Here is a 16,059-nt window from a genome sequence, read left to right on the forward strand (position 1 = left end):
AAAAACCAACTAAATGCTTAAAAACTATGGGGAAAAATTATGAATGTCTAATTCCAGTGTCTGTTGGCTCAAGAGATGCCACCTGACTGATAGTATAAGCCTTCTCCCAGAGAGCGCCCAATTATTTCTGACATTCCCCACCCTGGTCCCCCGCAGACCAGGTCACATGGGGTCACCAGCTTCTTCCATCCAGGACTACTGCCCATGAATGAATGAGCGGGCATCTTACTGCTGTCACGGTCAGCCTGGAGAAGGCCACTGTCCAGGGCAGGGTGCTACCTCCAGGGGTGCCCCAAGCTTCCAGCTTGCAGGGGACCAGCGGGTGCTGGGTTTCCTGCAGACACAGATGAGTGGATGGCCTCTTCCCAGGGATCCCTGCGTGTGAGGCAGACCGGCTGCCCAGCATCTCCCCAGGGGTCCAGTGAATGGTTCTGCAGGCGCCCCTCCCCTTGGGGCAAAACCCTGGGCCAGCTGGGGAGATACCGTGTGGTCCCCTCGATTTTCCTCCTGATATATGACGGTAGGGAAGGGTGAAGCAGGCCAGGCCTTAGCTTCGCCAGCTGAAAATTCCCTGTTTCGTATATAAAATCCAAACCCAGCTCATTAAGCAACCGACAAAGATAGCATGACTTGGTAATGCCTTCCTAGAGAGCAATTTGGCAATATTGATCAAGAGTCTTAAAAATGTTCACAGACTTTTACTCAGCATTTTAACTCCTGGGAATTTATTCTCAGGAACTATTTTGTTATGTTCATAGAGAACTATGTTCCAGGATTTCATCTTAAAATGTATCTCCCTAGTATACGGGTAAAACTGGAAATGAACAACCTTAATGTCCAAAACAGAGGAAGAGCTAAATAAATTCTGCTGTTTACATATATACACTAAAATATTTTAAACCCATTAAAATCACATTGAAGAGTAGTTAATGATATAAAAGATGTTTATCCTGTAATGTTAGGTTTAAACTATTGCATGTAAGATTGTAGGTATAGATTTTATAATCATGTAAAATTATATATATATATATATATATATATATATATATATATATATATATATGGCCTATATTTATATGTGTGTGTGTGTTGTGTGTCATAAAAAAAGACTAGAAAGCATGCACCAGGAAACAGACAGTGGCTATACCTGGGCAGTGAGACAATGACAGATAATTTTCGTTTTCATAATACTCTGTTTCCCCCTAATTTTCTAGGATGAGCATGTATGATCTAACAAATGCTTTATAATGATTCCAACAACAGAAGGTAACAGAAGCTCAATAAGGGCGTCCTACAGCCGAGAGCATAGGCTGTGTTCCCCCAGATCTCCTTTGTGGGGGACCTCCCAGGCTGGCTCCCCCACTCGTGCCCCTCCCCAATCTCTGATGTGGCGGACTTTCCCAAGGAGACAGAGAGGCAGAGGTGGACTTGTGTGAGCCTGAGCCCCTAGCCCGGGAGAGCCATGGTCCCTCCCGTGTCCTGGGGGCAGTAGACAGCACTAGCTCTGGATTCGGCCAAGTCTGTGGTTGTTCCCAGCTCCACAACTTGCACGCATGGACCTCGGACAGGGACTCCTGCCTCTAAGAGCCTTACTTTCCTCATCTGTAAAATGGGGACAGCAATACCACCCGCAGGAATGTAATCAAGACGTAGGACAAGAGCTTAGTGTTGTCCCTGACATGTAGTAAAGTACCCTGTAATTGGGGTGTGTGTGTGTGTGTGTTCCTGTGTGTCTGTTTGGGTGTATTTTCTCCTCTGATACGTGGATCCAAGATAATTTTCACCATTCACTTCTTAAAGCTTTGGATTAATTTATGTAAGAACACTTATATAAGTGTTTTGTTGCCAGGTGGGCTAAGTGGGGTGTCTCTGTGCTGAGAAAGAGAAGGGGTCGTGGAAAGGGCGCTCAGCCTCTGCAGGTGGACAGAACCGTCGTCACTGTTCTCTCTTCACAGCACAAGTGGAGGAGGGCTGCTGGTCGGCCCTTAGGGTCCTTTGTGTCCACTCTCCTCACAGCCATGTGGCTGGACCGTGGCCTCTCACGCTAGGCACACTTAGGTGAGTCAGTAAGCAGTTGACAGTACACTCGCGTCCCCTCCGTGAGGGAATGATGTCACTGAGAGGAGGCTAATAGCACCACCATCACCATCCTCTCCCTCCTCCGCCTCCTCTTCCTCTTCGTCATGGCAACGTAAGGCATGGATGAAGATGAAGTCCAGGCGTTACCTGGGAGCTCAGAGCCTGGTGCGGCCCACACTCTCCCTTTGCTGCTGGTTCCCTCCTGGAAGCTCAGTGTGTAGAAGCTGCCGTCTGTGTACCTGGCTTTACCCCTTTCTGGAAAACTCTGCTGTGGCTGTGAAGGGAGCTGGCTGGTAGGGAGAGTACAATGGGCGTGACTGCATTGCCAGCGACTGAAGTCGTGACGGGGCTCTTAGGCCATCCTGGCTCCCGGCCTATGTGCCATGGCAGAATAATCCCATGCTTGCACCATGGGGTGGTGCCAGCAAGAATAACAACGCACGAGGCCGAATACAAATTGTTTGAAAACACACAAGTGAGCTTGGTTCAGGTGGTGCCAAAGAATTGTCGATTTCAGCAGAGAGTTATTTTGTGCACTTTTACTCCTCTCATCCAATAAAAACACAACTGTTCAGAGTGTCATTAAGTTGTAGTTTTAGGAGATGCTGTCAGAGAGCAGGCCACAAGTTTAACCTGATTTGCCAAACTAATTTGAGTTGCTTTTTTCAAAGCCACATCAAAACTTCAAGTCTGTGTGCTTTCTTTTTCTTGGTGAAATTGTTACTCTGAACATTTCAAATCAATTTGATAAAGTGATACTCACCTCAAGCCACTCAAAGTGCCACAGGGCTCTAGGGTATATGCTGTCACTCCTTATTTCAAGGAGCTACTAGGAAATGTGGCACAAAATAGGATGCAAATGGGAACACGTGTGGCACGGGCCGTGGGTATCATTAGGGATCAGGAAACAGAGATGATGTCACCTGCCCTGTAATGAGCACCTACTCCATCGAGGGCCAAGTTCATGCCCTGCAACCTGTGGAGCGGCACAGAGCCCGTGCTTGGAAGGGTCCTGAACTTGGTTTAATCCTCTGTGTCACAGTTTTGAAATTCTTAGTAATTGTGAGCCTGACCCTCTGTATTTTCATTTGTACCAAAGCTGTTTCCTTTACTTTCTGGACACACAGCTGGACTCTTCTTGCACCCTCCCTGCAGTCAGGTATGGTCAGGTGACTAAGTTTAACCAGAGGAACTCAAGTGCCATTTCGTATCTGACGCATTTGAACATCCAGTGCATGATCCTTTTAAACACGCATACACGTGCGCCTGGTTCAAGTGGTGCCAAAGAATTCTGGACCGCAGCCGAGGTCCCAGGGCTCTGTTACTGCTATGATCCAACAATAACACAGCTGCCCATGGGGTCCACAAGCAGCTTCCAGGAGAGGCTGTCAGGGAAAGTGGGCTAGGCTTTTCCCCTTTAGAACTGGGATGTGGCTCCCCAGGCAACGCTGGAAGCCTGTTTTGAAGACCACGTAGCTGCCGTCAGCCTGGGTTGGGTCCCTGAGTCACTGCCTGGAGCCGAAGGCTGTGTGCCCCGCCTCCTTGGCTCAGCCACTTGCAGCTGCCCTGGACTGTCACCGGAGCAAGAAATAAACATCTCTTGTGTAGAGAGACTCCAGATTCAGCTCTGTGGTTTCTGCAGCTCTGCCTGCTGGGATGCCTCATTTTCAGAGGGAGGAGGCTTTCTCAGAATCTCCCAGCAGACTCCCTCCCTCAGATTACTGGCCAGAATTTAGTCTCACGTGCGTCCCTACATGAATCCTTTTCGAAGGGAAAGGAATTGCCATGATCAGCTTGGATAAATGAGGACTTGTTCCTGAGGGCCAGGCAGGCCTAGGGCTCCAGAAGCCTATGGCTCTTGATACCTGGACATAACTGGGCTTGGAATAGTGGGGAATGAGGGGGAATTGCCACTGGGGAGGGAGCTGGACTGTTTGCCATAAGGGAGGAAAAGGAAGGCGGTAGGCTTTCTTCCCCAGATTTACTGAGATAGGATTGGCATATAACATTCTGCAAGTTTAAGGTCTACAATGTGATTCTTTGGTACAAGTATGTATATACTGGGAGATGATTACCAGGATAAGGTTCGTTAACATGTCCATATCCATATGTGTGTATATTTGCGGAGAGCATTTAAGATTTACCCCCTTAGCAATTTTCAAGGACATAATACATGGTTTTCTGTTGTTGTTTAAACAACAAATATTGGTTTTAAGCTTCTGAGGACAGAGAGTGGCCATATCTGTTTCTTTTGGAGCAATAAATTATCATCTGTAAGTTCTTATACATTGGGAGATGAAGAAAATTATACACGTGACATCGGTGAAGAGAAACCTCCGCTGTGAAGTTTATATGGAAATGAGAGTGATCCATGTAGATCTGCAACAATAACCACGAGTTTAAACCCTCCGTTTTCCCACCTCAGATAGACACAGTGACGTACAAAGAGAAAGAACACGCAGAGACCCGTGGGAATTGCGATTAAAGTGGGCTGTTAGGCAAAAGAGTGGTTCGAGCAGTGACTTGAGTTCCTCTGGAGTCTACGTTTTTGGACAGACTACTTTCCCTTTTCGTGTCTGGTTGTACACCAGTAGAGGATGTCAAAGGCTGCAAGTAACAGCATATCTGACTATCTGACTGCAGGGGTACAAAGAGTAAGGGGTTTATTTTTTTCTAACAGAACAGGAAAACTGGAGGTAAGTGGTTGCTGGCACTGGTCCAGAAGATCGGTGTTATTGGTGACAACCTTCTGCAATTTTCTTGGAGTTCCTCTAACAGTTGCATTAGGGCTGTTACAGCCCCAGCTGTCATGACTGAGGCAGGATGAAGGTGGCAGGGCGAGGAGAGATATTTTGAGCCCTGCCGTGTCCCATTTGATCAAGACAGCAAAGTTTTAAAGACTCCAGTCCTGAAGTAGTCTCTGGCTTTGGTCTCAAGCCCAGAATTGGGTGATGCCCCGCTTGCTGTGAGGGGGGTTGAAGAGTGAGGGGCAGAATTGTTAACATGGCTGAGACCAATCGTGACCATCATCTGGGGCTGGCTGATGGCTGCTGTGAACCAAAGAGGGATTCTTCTAGCAGGAAACAAGGGAGGAATGGATATTGATTGGATAACAAATAGTGTATGTCACAGTCTGCAAAGAAGTTTGGGGTAAAGAGAGTGGTTTATAAAAATAAGGCAAGTGGGAGTTTAACTTGTCCTGGCCAGGAGGAGGGAGGTTCTGGGTCTGGAATACTAGATACAAATAAAGCCCAGATCAAAGTGGAAACCGGAGCAGAGCTTGCATCTGAGCTGATGCACGTGTCCAGAATGGAAACCACCATTCTTCTTGCTGTCAGAGTTTGTCCTACTCTTATCCAGTCCCTATAACTTTATTGGGTTGTTACTGAGTCTGTATCGCAGAGGCCAGTGAGCATGGTAGATTATCTGTCCAGTCAACTAGATGATCAGTAAGAAGGGCTTGACCTTCATATTTGTGTTCTTTAGGCCCAAGTGTAGCATTTCACTTGCTCTCCCATGACCTCACCTTTGTGCTTCCTTCATTTCTTTGCCTACCTGTGTCACAGGGACAGCCCTGTTCACTTATCACCCTCACCAGGCATGGGCCTCAAGAGTAGCACTGCCCAAGAGAAGTGTAACATGAGCCACGTGCATAACTTTAACCTGTCTCATAGCCGCATTTATAAAAGTAAAAAGAAACACATGAACATAAATTAAAACCTATATTTCAGTTAACCTAATGTATTAAAAATATCATTTCAATATGTAATGAGCAGAAAAATGATTAGTGAGCTATTTTTCATTCTTTTTCATACTAAGTCTTTGAAATCTGGTTTGTATGGTACTGTTTACCCATCTCAATTCAGACTGGCCACATTTGCTGTGATCGATAGCAGCCACTATACTAGAAAGCACAGTCCTCGAGGACAGACACCTTGCTATTCATCTTGTCATCTTTAGTGCCTGCAGAAGAGTAGGCCCTGAGTAAGCCCTGAAGAACAGATAGGGCCACACTGTTGGGAATGGGTCTTCTCAAACATAGGTACTTGGGAGGTAGACCAGAAAGCCCGGGAGTGGTGTGGCTGAATCAAGAGCATGGACTTGCATTCACACCCCTTGGGCGTGGCTTTACTAACAGCTGACCCAGATCAAGTCGCTCAGCTCTATGTCTCTGTTTCCTCATCTGTAAAGAGAGAGAGCAACACCTATCTTGCAAGATGTCAAGGAGATTAAATGGGAAGATATACAAAAAAAGTGGAGTGTTTGGCACAGAGTAAGCACTTAAGAAGCCGTAGCTGTCGCTATTTGAAATTAGATATTCTGTGCATCACACGGAGAGCTTGGGTTTTAGTCGCAACAGTAAGGTTTGGCCGGAGCAGTGCTGGTCCTCACAGAAGGTATGGGATCTCCCCGCTTTGGGAATTAGCCTGGGGAGATCTCAAAGTCATTCATGGTGTTTCTCATTTTGGCTGAAGCTGGGTAAAGTCACGTGCCAGCTGTAGGGCTTGGCAAGCAAGGGCAAATGCTAAGCGAGGGTGGCCCTTGCTCTGGGAGTTGCTAACTGTTCGCTGTCCGTCCACAGCCTGAGGGTTCTGATTCCCATGGGAACTTGACGGCAGCCTTTAGAGCAGAGTGAAGATCAGGGTCCCTGTTGCGTGCTGTCTCTGCTTCCACTGGGCCACCTCCATCTCCATGCTCATCCCTCCTCTCTGTCCTCCTCTGGGGCTTCCACTGACTTTTTTTCTCTTAATCGACTGCCTTGAAATATGGTTGTTCTACACAATGGAAACAAGCATTTCATTATTATACCCAGTGTTGAAAAGCAGGCAAAACAAGCCAGAGGCATAGTGACATTAAGAAAAGCAAAGGCTAACTTTATTAAAAAGCTTCTTTGTGGTGTTAGGCAGGAAGTGAAATGGCTTTAAATGGCAAACATTTCTCAATCACTTAATGCATCAGTAATCTTGGCATTCTTTTTCTTCTGTCTGCTTAAAGGAAAAAGAAAAAAAAAAAAAACAAAACAGTGCCCAGATATAACTCAGACAAGATAGGGCAAAGTGACTGAGTCAGTGCATTGTCACAGAGCCCCTCGGAAGGCTGGTCATCCCTTCAGTGAAGCTTAACAGGACAGCCGATGATGGGCATGCGTGCAGAGGAAGATACGGGTTCTGTCGTATGGCTGAGCCTGGGCTACCTCACGAACTGCTGACTTTTTGTTGGTACGGTCAGCCAGCTCGCTCTCTCAAATCTGTTACCATTAGAAACACCATCAGTGTCAAATTTTGGACTTTAGCTTGTTAAGTTTATTTTCCGGGGATGGTAAAATCCCGATCCCCACATGTAACATTTGCTTCTCTTGCCAAATGCCATTGTCTTTATTTCTATGGCAGGTGAGTCTCTTTGTACAGAAAATAAAAACATAAAAAAGCATGATTGGCTACATCTTTTCTTGAAGAAAAAAAATCATACTTATTGAGTACCAAATGAAAGGGGAAACCAGAAGATTGGTGCCGCTGATAGACTCTTGCTTGGTTGCACTTTTAAAGACTTATTTATAGATGTCAAACAGGATATGGAACAAGGGAGGTGTTCAGTAAATACTCCTTAATTGATTAAAACACAGAAATGTATTTGAAGACCTTTAAGGAAATAAGTATACTTTAAAAAATAGCAGTTGACCTTAATCAGCGATAAAAATGGTGCCAGATGGAATCATGTTGATTAGGACCAAAAGTCCGACTAATACGAATGAGCTCTCAAATGTGATGATTTTAGGATCTTTCCTGAAATTTCTCAGGATGGTTTCCCACATTTTCTCATTAACCTTTGAACAGTTCTGCAGTGTCAGGAGGCAGGCATTCTAATAAGGCACCGAGGAAGGCAGAGGTGCGCCTTCGCATGTGGCTGGAACTCCCATTTCTGAACTTTCAATCTCATCCTTTCTTACCCAATCTCTACCCTTCTCCCTCCAGCAAAATCCCCTTGTCCTCGAACCCCACAGTGCACCAGCTGGTTCCGGTACCATGGGCTCCTACCACCTGCTGTAACACAATTGTTTTCTTAGTGCCTGTCTTTCCCTGTGAGCTCCTCAAGGACACAGACCCAGATTTATTCATTTTTACATCCCAGGAACTCCCAGTGTCTGGTAGGTAACAGTTTAACCAAGGCTGGTTGAATGAATGAAGCGCAGATATGTTCCTGGGTGTTCAGGGTTACTAACTTAGTTTCCTGCTGGTGTTCCTTGCGGTGTGTTTCTAATCTCGCTTCCTGTGGCTCCCTTTTCTCCCTGAGATAAAAAACGAAGCCAGACTTCTCAACTTGCAAAAGGTTAGTCCTATTTCTAAAGCCGTTTTGTGAGCTCTTTTGCGAGGCTTGAAAAGCCTCCTATGTCCCTGGGGAGAATCCTAGGTGAGGGGTTGGCAAATGTTGCTGCAAAGCAAAAGAACTTGCCCTTGAAGTTAAATGAAAAGGGCACTGTGTCCCTTCCCTTTTAATTTCAGTCCCTGCCATTGTCATTTGTCTGGCAGGGAACTACGTAGATTGGGAAAGCTTGATTTCTTTTCCCCACTCTGAACTCTTCGTAGCCGGATATAGTTTGTGATTTTCCCTCATTGGTTTTTCCTGCTTCAATGTACTTGAAACAACCTTTTTGAATATGGAAAGGGGCTTCAGCACAGTCCCAGCAGCTGGCAGGGGACAGCCGGTATCCTGGCTGTGCTGTGCTGTGCTGAGTTTATGCAAGTATTTTTTTAAGCCCTGACAACAAGTGGCTGCTTTCTCAGGTGGTGCTTTGTATAAATGTCATAAACAATGGCTATTGTGGAGACGAGTATAACTTCTTTGGCTCACATTTCTCTAGAAAGTACTCACAGGTTGATGGGCTGGTGAAGGTTCTTCCTTGTTTCCATCCATCTGATTATTCTAATGCTCGTCAGACCTATGATTCCCTGTTTGATAACCCTCCAACCGTTAAAGGGAAGTATTTGTCATCTCGGCACCTGGTTTCAGGAACAAAGTGCTCACCTCCCAGCCAAGTAAGCCATTTCAAAATAACCTTTGTTCAGGGATCTGAAAAAGCTGAGTAACTCAGCAGCCAGGACAGGACTGTCCCACTGGCTGGGCTGGTGCAGGTAGAGGCAGGGATTTCAGGTGAGCAGGGCTTTAGCAGTTGCCATGGAGACTATCAATCATTTGATGAAACCTGCTGGGAGGGGGAGTTGAGGGTGAGAAACCACAAGAAAATCATCCCCCTTTTAACAATTTGTTAGCACTTAGTGCGGCTCTCAGGCTCAAGGTTTTGGGAGCACTTGATTCTGGAAACAGAGGGAAGCTACACATTGTAAGTAACTTCCTTTAAGAAATGCATATATACACTACCAAATGTAAAATAGCTAGCTAGTGGGAAGCAGCCACATAGCACAGGGAGATCAGCTCGGTGATTTGTGACCACCTAGAGGGGTGGGTAGGGAGGGTGGGAGGGAGACGCAAGAGGGAGGGGATAGGGGGATATATGTGTACATATAGCTGATTCACTTTGTTATACAGCAGAAACTAACACAACAATGTAAAGCAATTATACTCCAATAAAGATGTTAGAAAAATAAATAAATAAAAAAATAAAAAGAAATGCATCTGACTTGTGACTCAGGAGCCTCATAATCCTTTAGGGGCCTTCAGGGCCTGCCGTTAATTGTATGTGTGTGTGTGTGTGTGTGTGTGTATGTTGGGATGGGACAGCCTTTTACCAAATTTGCCCTGTGGGGCCCGTGTGCACAACTTGGTGGCAGTAGGATTTCCTGGCTCTGATGCTGAATCCTGTTCTACAGTTTTCTGTTTAGAAGCCTAGGGATGATCACTGCCATTTTGGTACCCAACCAAGTGTTGATAACGTCAGCTCTCCTGCACTGAGGGCCTGCTGTGTGCAAAAGGCGTGACCCACGTCACCTCCATTAGCTCTTATGGAAGCAGAGCCGTACTCCATGGTCCTCGCCCCCCATGTCCTCCGCCTGCCTTTTGTCTGTAGAAAAACTTTAGCCAAAGAATGAGTTTAATCAGAAGTGAGAGAATGCAGGAGCAAAGAAAAGCAGTCACATAGGACAAAATAATAGTAGTCTGGGCAGTAAGCGAAGTCAAAGACCTTTAGTTCCTTCTCAAGGGCTATAGATAATATTCTGAGCCATATCCTGTGAGCTGTCTTATAGATACTGAAGCCTCCACCAGGTAGAAGAAGTTAACGACATGAAGACCAGGCTGTAGACTTGACATAAGCTGCCACAATTCCGAGAACTGGCTGCAAAGAAATGGGAACAAACCGACGCTGGAACTGAAGATTCACTGTACTTCAAACAATCAGGATGACGTTGATTGGTCAGACCACCGCATGACCAATTTCAAGATGCCCGTCAGAGCTGCCCGTGCTGTTTCTGCATGGAGCCCCCTCCCTCCGCCTATAAAACTCTTGCCCCCCTGACTGTCGGGGTCAGTGTGGGAGTTGGCCTTTGGACAGGCATCTGCCCTCCCCGCCGCCCCTGGTTGCCAGCATCCGACATACAGCAAACTTTCCTTTCCACCAACTTGCTCCTTTACTGGTTTTTGAGTGGCGACCAGCTGGACCCCACTTTCGGTTACGTTATGACCCCTTTGTAAAGGATGTTGTCAACTCTGTTTTACAGACAAGGAATAAAGGTCTAAAGAATTGGAAAACGAAACCTCTTCGAGGCCACAGAGCTAATAACTGTGGGAGCAGGGACTTCACACCAGCTGACGGTGCATCTCGTGTCCTTCCATCTCGGCGCTTCTCAGGGGATTGATGAAGGAACGCCCTCTGTGCTAATAGGCAGTCACTCGGGGTAGGGGCGTTGCTTCATCAGCAGCTCCTATGGCCCCTTGGGACACTCTCGACCACCTCTGGTCTCAATTCCCTGAAGCTTCGCTCAGTTTGATGCAGCCCCCTTCCCAAGAGGAGCCTCCTCACACCATCTCACCTGATAACACCTGGTAGGGGAAAGCGGTTTGGGACCTCAGGCGTTGGCCACCCCGCACTCTGCCAAGGGCCAGAGCTATCAGTCTAATCAGATGACCCTGGAGTTTGGGCCCAGCTTCATGTCTGAAGAACAGAACTCTGACTTTACTAAGTACAGCAGAACCACCATGAGAAGAACTGCACTTTGGTTGCCTTTCTGGATGCTCAACAGTTGTGTAAGTCTAGACACTCAGGCACTCTATTTGACTGAGTTGGGGAGTTCTGCCATGACTTGGGGTGTGTCCAGCTGTGGAAGTGACCAAGCCCATCATGGAGCTGTCACTACCTCGTGAGTTTTGGATTTCGTGATACGGGCCTCTTTTTCCCATGGGAAAGACTCCAGACTCCATGGACAGGCTGGAGCCAACCAGGGTCTGGTACCCCTTTCCCTGCTTCCCTGTCTGCTTCTGCCTCTTTCCAAGGATTTAGATCTGGCTATGTCCCAGGTCCCTACGGAAGGACTGTCTTATAAGAAAGAGAGAGGAAAAGCCAGAGGCCTCCTGGTTCATCATCTCGTTATAACACTTAATGACATCTATGGCCGTATAGGGCATCTTTCCTTCTAGAACCACAAGTGACAACATTGGGAGAGGGGGTGTGGCAGTCATGGTGGCACCAGACAAACCGGGCTCTACCAGGACTGTGAGGGAAAGACCTTGACTTCTCCACCTCACGCTCCACATCTGCAAAATGGGAATAATAACATGCTCGTTGCCAGAATAAGAAACAAGGCGTTTAACACCTGCCACCAAGTAGATTCCCCATAAATGGTGGAAGTTATTATTCCCATGGAACAATCTTGTATAAACCCTCACTCTGTAACTCCTTTCTAAGCTCACAGAAGTTGGAAGGGCTCAGCTCCAATGTTCCCTTCTTCCTGACCTCAGCCAGAAAGGCTCTGTCTTTCTCTTCTTCCTTCAGCTCTTGGCTAGTTTGGCTACAGAATCCATCGAATACCAACCTCATGATTGTATTTGAATAGAGACTGTGTCTTATCTGCCTGCTAGAGTCATGCTCACAGAGCTTAAGGGCCCCAGACCACAGGCTAGTTGGTGTGGAGCTGGGGGTTTGAACGCAGACCCCTCTTCCTTTTCCAGGGAAACAGGAAAAACAACATTAGACAGTAAGTTCTAGGAACTCGCAGGAGGAGTTTTCTCTGTCTTTGGCTTCACGGTGGGAACTAGCAGGCGTGTGCTGTCCCTAACTGGCCCCGGGAGCAGGACAGGCCCCCTGGCCTCCAGCTCACAGCATATTTATAGGAAACTACCAACTTGTCATTTTCCCAGTCGGGGTAGACTGCACATCTAGAAACATCCCCTGGAAATGTGGGAGTCGAAGCTCCTGATAAAGAGGACAGCCATGGAGGAAGTGCTCAGAGGCTGCTGGGCGAACCGGAAGTGGGAGCTGTTTCTAGCACAGAGGATGTGGCTCAAGACAAGGTATGAGAAACGAAAGTCAAGGAGGAAGTAGAAGTGGGATCCGTAGGTGCCTCGAGGACAAGGAAGTGGCTTTGTTGCCAAAGGTGGAAGGAGGAAACTGTCTCGAGGCTGAGTGCTGAGGTGGGTGTGGAAGCCTTTTCCCCTCTGGTAATGTCTGCAGGGTGGTGGGAGGCATTGGAGCCTGCAAGCTAGACGTTGCCAAGTGAGTTGCCGTCAGCGCTCATAGAAACCACTCTGGCAGAGAAGCGTCACTTCTGAAGGCAACAGAACATTGAGTAGAGAGAGGTTGAGTTGGTGGCCTGGGCTTGTGTTTTAGTTCTCCGGCCATGGTGGGGTCCTAGGGGGGTGTGCTGGGTCGCTGGGAGTCACCCCAGGGAGAAGGCTCTGGGGGTCCATAACATCTACCACCCACCGACCACCAGCGGTGCACTGGGGTTTACAGATATTAAATAATTTCACCCTCACAATAACCCCATGAAGTGGGCCAATGCTATTACCCACATTTTACACAGATGAGGAGATTGAGAGTCACAGTCTAGGTAATTTGTCCAAAAGTAGAGTTTTTCTGGCAGGTTGATTTCAACCGGGTCTCTCTGTTGCCAGAATCCAAGATTCTTTGTGCTAAGCTGCTTGTTCACATACAGGTCTTGCTTAGGACATTTTCTCCCCTGCATATGAACAAGGAACATAATCAGAGGTCATTTTGAGGTCCAGGGCCCCTTTGAAGATCAGATGAAAGCTAGGATATAAGAGCACATATGCCCTTCCATTTTAGGGGTTAAGGACCCTCTGAAGTGCATCTATAAGCGTCTTAATGTCCACAGACCCAGTTCAGGAACTCCTGAGATAAGGGAAAGGAAGCTGAAAGAAGTCAGAAAAGAAAGAACCCTCAATGGGAACAGATTTAAAAATTGAGCTGTCCTTACAACCTATACGTTCTGAATTTGTTGCCTTGGATAAAACAAGCTTAAATAAACATGGTTGTGTTCTCTCACATGACAAATATTCTTCTTGTTCAGAATGTACCTGTGAAAATGGACAACTCATTTGTATATTCTACAGGTAGATATTTTTTTCCCACTATAAAAGCCAAAACACAGAATAACTTATAATAACGTATGGGAAATCTTAAATGATAGCCTCACTTCCTTTTCCTTTCCTACTCAGGTATTTGATGTTCAAGGCAGTCATCCACTCTTCTAAGCCATTTTGGGCTGACTTCATTGAATCATCCAGACTCATCTTGCTGTAGTAATCGTAAGAGGACTTGCATCTCATTGGAATATGGTTCTCTGTATATGTTTTACTAAATTGATTATTTCTTTTATACTACTTTTGAATAATACTTAAAAATGCTCAGGCACAGAGAATCACAGGCTATCAGAGACGAGAACTGTATCAGATAGGAAACTGCAGTGTAAGAGGTTTGGGCTGGATGATCTCTGAGGCAAAGAGAGGTTAAACTGGCAGTTTCAAGGCTACCCGTTGAGTTGGTGGCAGAGCTGGTGAACCCTAGTGTCCCGGCTTCTTCCAGGACTCAGCTCGTTGCAACACATCTGCCCCACAGACACTAAACACGTATCTGTTAAATATGTGGCCAGATGGAATTTTCTTCTCACCTCATTTTCTCCTTCCTTGTGCTCCAAAGTCCTGGCAGGGAGAGGATCTTTTGTCACCTGGGGGGAGGCACAGAGACTTTGCTAGCAAAGAGACCCCACACTCATGATGAAGGTCATGGCCATGGTCAGAGAAAGGTGCACTGGTCCAGGGTATATGGGTAGGACCTGCCTCTACCTCTGGGGATGGGGCCAGAAATAATGGACATCACCACCCCAAGGACTCTGGGGAGCAGCTCCAGGAGGCGGTCGTGTCCCAGGGGGCCAGAAATGTCCAGAGGCATGTGGGGCAGGGAGAGGAGGCCGGTGAACCGTCGAGGAAAAACTTCCAGGTGCCCCTTGAAGTAGACCCTGTGTGGATTGAAAGGTGGCTTGATGGCAGAAGGAAAACCATGTGGCTTGGTGTGTGACACCTCTGTGTGTGTTTGGGTCCCTTTGGGATGGAGGGGAGAGCTCAGCTGTCAATGTACGAAGGGCCTGTGTGAGCACGCCTTGGACCAGGCCCTGTGGGAAGTTATAGAGGAGGAGAAGTCAGGGTCTCTGCTTTCAAGTTCCTAACCTCAGAGGCTGATGTGGTTAGGCACCAGATTTAGCCACCTAACCTTCAGTGTATTTTCAGACATTTCCCCCTTTCAGTTGGATTAAAACCTGGCTTGAAATTCGGTTCACGCAATCGCTATCTGGGCAGCCTTGGCTAAGTGAGTTCCTTAACTTTTTTGAGCCTCAGTTTCCTTGCTGGCCAAATGGAGCTTCTTCCTGTCTCTTCTTGTCTCCAACAAATTAGAAATAACCCACTCTAAGAGTTAAAGTATAATTGAAATTAGAGGAGCAAAAAAACCTGGCTCCAATCAGATCCTACATGATCTTGTCCAGAGAAGGAGAGTGTGTTTCAGGAGGAGAACCAGCCATCTTGGAAGCAGAGGGAAGGGACTCAGGGGGCAGACACTGATGTCCAGCCACTGCAGGGAGCGGCCCCCCACCTGGGACCATCATCTCCAGCACTGACAATGCCTTGTTATGGAGGCAAGTACACCTGACGTCAGGACACATTCACATCAGGACAAATTCAATTCTCCCTGCTCTGGCTCTGAGCTCACCAAGCAAACTTCTGACTATAATTTGGCATCCTGCGTAATTTGCCTGCAAGGAGCAAATGTTTGGCCATAGGAAGTAAGTGCTGGTGCCCTAGGCGGTCACATTTTGTTTTAACAGTAAATTAATACGCTGGCACTCTGGTTTCTGTTCTCTTGTTTCCTGTGGGTTGGCGAGCACGAGTCAGCACAGTTCCCACATACAGCCTCAGACCCCCAGCACTGCGTCCTTCCACTAATCCCAGGCCGCTCTCTTCCCCCCCAGCTGCTGCCTCTGCCCCTCTCCGCTCACCACGCAAGGGCTCAGAGCCAATCGGAGATCCCAGGGGATGGCTCTGGGCCGTCACTCAGCTCCCACAGCTGCATCCCAGTGGAGGCTCGCAGGAGGTACTGTGCCTACACCTTAAGCCCAAGGCCTATTGGTCTCAAAATGCTAATGGAGTGAATGGATGACTTAATGCCTGGACTTAAGTAGAAGGACAACAGAAGGCAAAGCTTTCTCAGGGGGGAGGGGGTCCCTATTTGAAGTTAGTGGAAGGAGCATTGGGCCATGGGACTTGGGTTCTAACTTCGTTCTTCCTCGGATTCTCTGTGTGGTCGTGGGAATGTCAATGGGGTTCTTACTTGTAAAATGAAGCAGCTGGAGTCGGGACTTTGGTATTATGGATGGGAAGGTACAATAGCACAAAGTTGTAGTTAATATTAATCTATAAATTCAATGCGGTTCATGGAACTTGAATAGAGAATCCTAAAATTCACTTGTGAGAGTAAAGGACCAACAATAGACAAGATGATTTGAATGGAAAAGAATA

The sequence above is a fragment of the Balaenoptera physalus genome (assembly GCF_965194825.1).
Source record: "Balaenoptera physalus genome assembly, chromosome: 15".
NCBI lineage: Eukaryota > Metazoa > Chordata > Mammalia > Artiodactyla > Balaenopteridae > Balaenoptera > Balaenoptera physalus.